Source organism: Hordeum vulgare, chromosome 3H (genome assembly GCF_904849725.1).
Source record: "Hordeum vulgare subsp. vulgare chromosome 3H, MorexV3_pseudomolecules_assembly, whole genome shotgun sequence".
In the NCBI taxonomy this organism is placed as follows: domain Eukaryota; kingdom Viridiplantae; phylum Streptophyta; class Magnoliopsida; order Poales; family Poaceae; genus Hordeum; species Hordeum vulgare.
This window is the reverse complement of record NC_058520.1, coordinates 148,155,278-148,165,448: the sequence shown is the minus strand read 5'-3', so window position 1 is coordinate 148,165,448 and position 10,171 is coordinate 148,155,278.

The following is a 10,171-nucleotide window of genomic DNA, read 5'->3' as shown; positions in this document are numbered from 1 at the left end:
AAAAATAGACTAACATGGATAATACAGTGGCAAAGTGTAAACACCGGCTAACAAAGTGAAAGCATAAGCATGAATGTAAAGTCGGTGAGAACACGTACTCCCCCAAGCTTAGGCTTTTGGCCTAGCTTGGTCTACTCCCATGGTGGGAAATCACCAGCTCGAGGATACTCCGGAGCAGACTTTGGATGCCACTGTTGTGTAAGCTCCTCTGGCTCCCAGTAATAAACTGGCGTCTGGTACTCGACTAGCGGCTCGGGCGACGAGCGCCTGTGGTTGGGCCAAGCCCCAATATGCATAGATGTCCGAGGGCATAATAGTGTACCTGCCTGCATGAATATCGAAAAAAGAAGGAGCAGGCAAAGTGATAGTCTCTCGAGTACCCTGACTAAATACCAAGTTATAAATCATCCGTCTACTAGCATCTCTATCGAGAAAATCATGGCGAACCATGCTGTCATAATCCAGATATTTCTCAGGGAGAAGCATCTCTCCTTCCTCTCCGAGTCTAATGGGTATCTCAAAGTGTCTAGCAAGACGGGTAGCATAGATACCTCCATCGAGGACACCCTTGGAACGGTTCATGTTCAACCGCTGGGCCACTATAGCACCTAGGCTGTAAGTCTTATCGTTATAGCCCTCGCGCAAAACCGCAAGGTCTGGAGAACTAAGTGATCCAGCCTCCCCACGGCCAATCAAACATTTTCCCACAAATAGTGAGAAGTACCGAAGCATAGGAAAATGTATGCTAGCAATTCTAGCGCGAGACACTCCTCTCTCCTCTCCAACAACAATAAAACCAATGAAATCCTCCAAGTCCCATGGACGAGGTGCTCGGGGAGGTTGACGGTGAGGAGCTTCTCGGCGAGGTGGAGCTAATGAGTCGGTCAGGAAGGCGAGGGGTGGCCGGAGACGAGCTGGAGGCGAGCTTGGCGATCTCGGCAATGGCGGCAACAAGGGAAAGCAGAGAGAGAAGAGGGAACTAGAGAGAGGAGAGGAGGATGAGCTCGAGGGGGGTCTGGGGCATCTCCGGGCGAGGAGATGAGGACGGGGACGAGCAGGAGGTGGCAAGCAGGAGGTGGAGCCGGCGCACGCGGTGTTGCCACGCAGCTGCTCGTGGAAGACGACGAGCAGGGGGAGGCCCTGATGGGCTTGGCCGACCAGGTGAGCGACAGGTAGGTCTCTCCTCTACACTTTTCTGTTTTTTTATATTTGTTACATTTGTGTTTGAAAATAATAATTAACCAATTTGTAAAACCCTAGAAATAAACATGGAGTATACTTGGAATATTTCTAAACTCCAATAATTATTTCAGCATTTTTGAGTGATTTAAAATATTTATAGTTATTTTGTTTTAATATTTCAGTGGATTTTGTTAATTGTTTAAAATGTCATAATTGTCTGAAAACAAAAATGCATTTTAGAAATGTTCTTTCAACCATTTATAGAAGAATATGAACATTTTTTAAAGTCACTTTGGTTCCTTGAAAAACACTACTATTTAAATTTGTTTTGATAAATGATTTGCTAGGGTTTTGCTAGTCCAAATTTGACAACATTAGGGTTTAACATGATGCATGATGATGATGCAGCTAATCACAAGCAATTATTCCAGGGCTGTGACAACTCACCCCCACTAAACAAGAATCTCGTCCCGAGATTCAGGCGTGGTCAGGAAGAGGAAGAGGGCACGCTAAACTATCGAAATCTTCAGGATCCAATTGCCCTTCTCGGAGATATTGAATCATTGCATCTTATTGATCTTGACATCTTTGTCTTCGAGGTCTTCATCTAACACGACGACAAGAATAGACAGACTCTACAAGATTCGATCTCCTCAAAGATCGAGCAGCTCAAGATCGACTCATAGAATGAGACATAGGAACGTCCCTTAAGCTGAGACACAACACACATTACACGGATGAGGAATTGATACATATGATCGACTTTCAATTGGTAGGCAACAATTCCACGCTTAAAATAGATGGAGACGAGGTTTCAAAGTAGCGAGGAATTAAGTTGCCCTTCATACCATAACGGGGCACCATAGGAGGGTGACTCGCAGACTTATTCCCTTAAGTGGCAAAAATAATTACTTTTGATCCTAAGATCATTGAAACTCTTCATACCAGAGTAAGGCAATTCACAAATGATTGTTTGAAGGAATTTAAAAGAATGGCATACTCAGGTTGGAAAGAAACTAGGGTTATAGAATAACTCGGCGAACGGAAAGCACATTCCAATTACTATCGAGGATATAACTTAGTGTCTGAGCGTGCTCTCAAGAACTTGAGCATTTCCATATTCATCAAAGTTTTACCAATATCCGTGCCAACGATCCTGGTGACACAACATACTACCATGATGAACAGTGATGGAGGATGCAGATGCAAAGGAAGACAACACTTGCTCAGATTTCACCTTAGCTATGCCAAGGAAATGAAATCTGGTTAATCGACCGAGAGACATTTAGCACTCCGCTTCTAATGTTCTCCTTGATGTACTAGCACAACCCAATTATAGGTCATGCTTGATATCTAGCACATCAAGTATAGGTCGGACTTCGGGGCATCAAAGGAAGTCCATGAGGAACAACTTCCAGAATAAGTCATACAAAAACCTCACAGAAGATGGCTAAGATTGCTGATGCAAGATATTATAATATCAAGTCTTCCGTCTAGGTGTGTTAGCCATTACATCACTTTACCGAGTTACATAGAGACCAATATTATAATACTTGGGAAAAGTTCCAACCATTATAACTGCCTGAGATTCAACTCCGGTTGGTGACACGGTGCTTCAGACTCAGCACGTCTGAAAAAGAAGGTTTGCAACACAAATCGACGAGATAACTTTGCGAGATTCTCAGGAAATGATCTATGGAAGACAACTCCAAAACTTGAGCTGGATTGCAAGACCCACATGAACACATTGTCCAAAACAAGGATGAACACATGAAAAATCTTACAACAAAACACTACCGAGTTCTGGTTTGGGAACCAGCATTGCAGTTAACGAAGCGATGTGCAAAAACCGTCTGGTACCTTCAGGAATGGCATTTAACTTCTTTTCCTTGAACAAATCAATCAGTGGCTTGGTGTGCTAGGAATTACATATGGAGTGGAGATGATCAGTCTATCAAACCATAGAATACTTCGCACGTGCGTGACTGACTTGGGATGATTCCGGAGGAAACAAATTAACTTTTCTCGAATTCATGGCGGCAACTTACATCAATTGCACAAGAATTAGAGGAAGTCACTTCTTACACCTAACATATACCTCATGCTCGAGACACGAAGACAATGTCTACAAATTTCCAGCACTAGCTTAATGTCCAACATAGATCATGGAACAAATGAAAATGTTGTCGATGGGCTCAACAAGAATTCATCGAGATACCCATACAAATGGATTTCCACAACTATGTGGGCAAGATAATAGCATTGGTCAAATCAAAGAATACAATGTTATAGGCTCAAGGAAATCCACGAGTAAGACACCGTTACGAAAATCTTTGGCTCTGAGTTTGATTTGACAATAGCCCATACTCAAATAAAAATTGGACAAGATAATATATGCAACAATTGATCACACAAATCAACCGATGAAAATGCCATATTTCTTCATACTCGCACAACAGGAAAAATATCCTTTTTAAATGAGCTAAGTTTAGGCGAAGCTTTTATCCTCCAACTCTCCAAGTTGTTGTTTAGCTTAACCAACTAGCCCGGGGTATCCAACACGGATTCTTGGAGAAGATGGCTTATAGAGAAACCAACTTGATCACGAGCTATATCCTAATAGTCAGGAAACAACCTGGTAATACTTCCGAGAAGATATTCAGAAAATCACGAACCACCGATATATTATTAAGCTCGGGAACAATCTCTCTTTTCAGGGAAAGATGATATGATCAAAGAGCGAAGGATTAACACAATCTTAACCCATTGATCAAAAAGTGCACAATGAAACATGGACTAGATGACACGCTCGATCTTAGGATGACGATTCAATCACCATCACCATAAGAGTGAAATTATTGTCCATTAGCTACCAAGCAATAACATTGCTAGGAGTATTGATTTCACACATCATGGTTCAGTTGTCGATATTCCGGTTACAACCAATACGAAAACCGTGGAATGAACAATGATAGCGAAAAGTATCACTACATCAAGAGCTCATAAGAGATGGTGCAATTCTCATGACACTCTTGACAAAAAAAAGGTAATACTCCCAGATAGAACAGAACAAAAGCTGGGTTAGCATTTCGATCTGCGGAATACAACTACTTTGACCCAATCCAAGAAATGGATGAGGTACTGGAGTTTGCTTCTCCCAGTCATTCGAGAATAGAATAACTTGACAGACCACAGGAATAAAAGACATTAATGACACGAATGCACAACTATTCTTGACTATCCTCTCATGGATGAAGGTCAGAATACAACTAGATAGGGCCAACTCAAGAGCACATGATTTCTTGAGTTGTGGATGCATGGATTATAATGTCGAACGAGTTCCACATAATTCTTCCAGATAACCCATGCAGAAGGGCGAAGTTGGTAGAATCACAATATGGAGTAGAGAACTCATCACGAGCACTCTTGTTACGATCTTTAGTTCACGAAGAACTTCTGCCAAAGATGATTCATGGTGTTGGAAGAATGATATACCATGAACCTTGGGAGCTACAACAAGGTTACTAATCATTCTAAAGGAACTAGCAACACTATCAACAGAGATGAGAAAAATGATCCTTGGATTCAAAGACCCAAAAAAAAGAATACCTACAAACTAATTAACATCACGAGATGTTTTCGAAAATGATGGCCAGAACTATCACACTGGAAACATAGCACACATCTAGAATTTTGGGTAGTTTTTGGAGTAACATGTTTTTCCTAATACTTCAACAAAACGTTGAGGTAATAGAGTACCTCAACACAATAATTAGTGTGCTTTGTCCGGCCAAAATACATTGGAAAAAGAGGAAGGAATTTGCAATTGCATCAGACTATTTGGGAACTTTGGAAAACTCGGACAGCATAATGGCTGTATGGGCATGAAATATGAGGCAACCTGCAAGAAAACTGACATCATAACAATGAATTCTTATGGAGACACTGAACCACGAAGACAACAACTTTCCTATAAGTCTCCAGCATAGTAACTCGTCATCCTAATGATTAGATGAGAAAGCCTAATTCTTAAACCCCGTAGAATAAAGAAGAGGGTGACTCAGAATAAGAATGACACAAGGAAAGGAGTAAAAGAGCCTTACGTTCCCTTCCACAAACAATTCCCTTATATAACTAAAAAGTTGCTAGACTCAACATCGACCAGTTTGGCTTGGTTATCCTACAGGCAGTCAAGCTCTGATACCAAAACTGTCGGGACCCCAATCCTGAATCATAAGAACCCAGCCTATAACACATCACATCACTTTGCGGCCTCACGCACGGTAAACTCCATGGCTGCCACCTTACCTTGGTCGGGACCGTTTGCGTCTTTTGGCTCACGTATATGAATGTGTCGCTAGCATTCAAACAACAAGAACCCGGTCGACATGGCTAGTTATAAACCCAAGTGGTACATCCATACAGGGACAGGCATACATAACCCAGCAAAGCAGGTGTCGGTCATCAGCATGTGTAGATGCGTCGTAGCAAGCTACAAGGACTCCATTACACCGCGTGACATTTCCCGGAAGGGGCAGACACAGCAGCAAAGAAGGATACATGCCGGTCAATCAATGTGTCCGGGGCAGTAGCAAGCTACCAAGGCTCGGTGGAAGCACAAAGAGGCATTTCCCCGTAAAGAGTACTACTAAAGGCACACAACTAGGTGTCGAATCCCTCACATATAATGCATTTCATAACATACACACAATATGCACGATATGCGTAGATACAACATGGCATCACAACATAACTCTATGACTCAAGCTTTTATGAAGGACTCATAAAAATCAACATAGTATGATATTACAAACAGGGGTCCCGTGACCCGACACTCAAGTCATACAAACAACAAGCGGAAGCAAAACATGTCTAGGTACAGACATCTATTAAAAGTGGCTGGAAGAGCCTGAAAAGCTACTACGATCCTACCAAAGGAGCCAGACCTCTGTCTGGGATTCCCAAGCTATTCCGATCAACATCGAACACGTCACGTAGAAACCTTTTTAAAGGCTAAAACTTCTTTGCAAAACATAAAGAAAGCAATCGTGAGTACAAAGGTACTTAGCAAGACTTACATCAGAACTATGTACATATGCATCATGTTTCAATGAAAGGATTGTGGGGTTTGATTGCAGTAAGCCAGCTTTGACTCTTGGCTAACCTGTACTACGACTACAAGTTCTTTCTTTGAGGTGGGATAGCGCACACGAGTCCACATATTCACCAAAGCAATACACCACTATGGATCCACTCTCGTCTCCCTACGAGAAGGCCTTCCATAGCACTCACACTTATCTTGCATGTTTTAGAGTATCCATTTAAATTGTCTATGTACCATGTAATGCTTCCAAGTAGTCCATATCCGAGGACGCGGCTATTCGAACAGATTAAATCACCCCGCAGGGGTATACTTCTTCACACATGCTCTCACCACTTATCACCATATGCACGTCATGCATCTCGGCAACCTTCAAGCGGAAGCACTGGCGTGGGTGTCGGCCACGACCGTTAACCACACAAGACCCTAGTCCAGGTTTATCGCCTATTTGAGACTGAACCCGCAAGGAAGTCCGGCCGAGGTTTTCTCTACGGCCCCAAACGATGTGCGTAGGGTTCCCAAGCCCACCATCCGGGTGCCACTTGGTACACGGTGCCACTGTGTATCTACTGCAGAGAAGCCTACCCCGTCGGGCAGAGCTAAACACGGCCACCAACACTTTTCCTACAAACACCAGAAACTAATTGCAACTCCTGGACAGAGATCTAGGCGATTAATAAGCCAAGAGGGTCAATTAAGTATCCCAATGTGTGGTAGTATCTTGTCTTGGATAACATACACAGAACTCAGTTCTTAAGGACGGTTCCAATGAGACAACCCACCATGTACTCCTACATGGCCTCTCATCGCTACCTTTACCAAATCGGATTCACACTTTTACTCTCACACTGTAGGACATAGCTCAACCATTCCGATTCATCATCCAGATGGATCAGACCCGACACGACTCTAAGCATAGCAGGCACAGTAAGCAAGCATGAATGAGTAAGCACAACAAGGCTCAAACAGTTGCTACTCATGCTAAGTGGTTTCAACTATTTACTGTGGCAAAATCAGGTCATTTAGAGGAATGGGTTCCACTACCGATAACATGTAACAGTTGCATCGTGTTTGTCCTAATGCAATAAACCAGAGCAGGAGCGAAAGAGTGGGTTTATATCAGTATGCTCAAGGGGGCTTGCTTGCCTGACACGTCTGAAGATAGCAATGAGTCTTCATCAATGTCAACGGTCACATCGTCGGAACCATCGTCTACCGAGAGGGAACAACACCGGCAAACAAGAAAGGAACAACAATTACTTGATGGAAATGCAACACTATGATGCATGATCAAGAAATGGAAATGAAATGTGGCAGGGCCAATATAGCTACCATTTCTTAGGTTGAAGCTCGATTTGAATCAGGATTCAAATATCACTTCAAGCAAGGTATTTTCCGGATACCCTTTTAATTGATTCGACCTGATGCTCAGGTAAACTTGTTTTAACATGCATGAAGATGGCATATTGGGGTGCTGAGTTTCCTAGATCATTGTTTGATCATAGTATTTGAAGTGGAATTCAAATAGGTATCAAATTCCAACTCCAAACTATTTATTAAATTTACCCTAATCATCATTTTGCCTATTTGGTAATGTTAACTTACTCAAACCAGCATGAAAATGCCATAATCAGATTCCTTGAATTTTTCTGATCCTTTTTCAAATATATTATTTTCATTGGACTTACAGATTATTTTCTATGATTTTTAGAAGTTTTAGGCATTTTATGGAATTATAATAAAACAGATTTAGTATTTACTGTATCAGCACTGCGTCATCATTGCGTCATCAGTCAACAAGCCCTGGGTCAGGTCAAACCTGACCAGTGGGGTCCACTGGTCAATGACCCAGGGGATAATCTCGTGTTGTCCCGCACTAAGTGGGGTTTGACCCACGCGTGGGGCCCTCTGGCAGTGACTGAGGGGAGGTTAATTACGTGCTAATGGTCGGCCACGTCGACGGCTACCGGAGAGTGGTCGCCGGCGACTGAGCCGCGGCGGAGGGCTCGCCGGAGTTGTGCTAATTCGCTCTACAGAGGTCCAAATCGAGCGCGGTTTGCAGCTACGGGACGCTGGCGAAGCGCCCGATCTGGCAGAGGCATCAGGAGAGGCTAGGGTGGCCGGGAGAGATGTCGGCGACGAGCGTGCGCAGCAGACGGAAGTCGGGCTCGTTGGGGAGGAGCTCAGGGGGGCGCTATCGCGCGAGGAAGAGAGGGGAAAGGAGCAAGGGCTCACTGCAACTCCGTTTTTGGCATCGGGAACACCGGAGAGGGTCGCTGGCCGGCAAATCGAGGTGGGGAGCTCCGGCGACCGGAGGAGGAAGAAGGTGGCGATGGCGATGCTGCAGTGGCTCGGGTGCTCGGGGAGGTTGACGATGAGGAGCTTCTCGGTGAGGCGGAGCTAATGAGCCGGTCAGGAAGGCGTGGGGTGGCCGCAGACGAGCTAGAGGCGAGCTTGGCGATCTCGGCAATGCGGCAACGAGGGAAAGCAGAGAGAGAGAAGAGGGAAGTGGAGAGAGGAGGGGAGGATGAGCTCGAGGGGGGTCTGGGGCATCTCCGGGCGAGGAGATAAGGACGGGGACGAGCAGGAGGTGGCAAGCAGGAGGTGGAGCCGACGCACGCGCTGCTGCCACGCAGCTGCTCGGGGAAGATTACGAGCAGGGGGAGGCCGTGGTGGGCTGGGCCGACCAGGTGAGCGACAGGTAGGTCTCTCCTCTACTCTTTTCTATTTTTTATATTTGTTACCTTTGTGTTTGAAAATAATAATTAACCAATTTGTAAAACCCTAGAAATAAATATGGAGTATACTTGGAATATTTCCAAACTCCAATAATTATTTCAGCATTTTTGAGTGATAAAAATAATTTATAGTTATCTTGTTTTAATATTTCAGTGGCTTTTATTAATTGTTTAAAATGTCGTAATTGTTTGAAAAAAAAATGCATTTCAAAAATGTTCTTTCAACCATTTATAGAAGAATATGAACATTTTTGAAAGTCATTTTGGTTCCTTGAAAAACACTACTATTTAAATTTGTTTTGATAAATGAGTTGCTAGGGTTTTGCTAGTCCAAATTTGACAACATTTGGGTTTAACATGATGCATGATGATGATGCAGCTAATCACAAGCAATTATTCCAGGGCTGTGACAATGGAACAAGGAGTGGAAAGAGCCTAAGCTTGGGGATGCCCAAGGCATCCCAAGCCATATTCAAGGATACCAAAAATCCTAAGCTTGGGGATGCCCCGGGAAGGCATCCCCTCTTTCGTCTTCAATCCATCGGTAACTTTACTTGGGGCTATATTTTTATTCACCACATGATATGTGTTTTGCTTGCAGCGTCATTTTATTTTGTTAGAATAAGGTACTTAGGATCTGAAATTCTTAGATGGGAGAGTCTCCACATAGCCAAATAGTTGTTCAACTACTCATTGAGCTTCACTTATATCTTTTGGAGTTGTTTGTCTTTTGCTCTAGTGCTTCACTTATATCTTTGTAGAGCATTGCAATGGTTCTATTTTATAGAACTAATTGAACTCTCGTGCTTCACTTAGATCATTTTGAGAGTCTTAAACAGCATGGTACCTTGCTTAGGTTATGAATCTAGTCCTAATATGATAGGCATCCAAAGAGGATAAAAACCTTCATATTCATGTGCATTGATTTGTAAGAGAAGTTTGATTCCTCACAATTAGTTTTGAGACATGGATATGGTAATATTAGAGTTATGCTATTAGGGTGTTGTGAATCTAGAAATACTTGTGTTGAACTTAGTGATTCCCGTAGCATGCACGTATGGTGAACCGCTATGTTAGGAAGTCGGAGCATAATTGATTTATTGACTGTCATCCTTTGTGTGGCGGTCGGGATCGCGCGATGGTTAACACC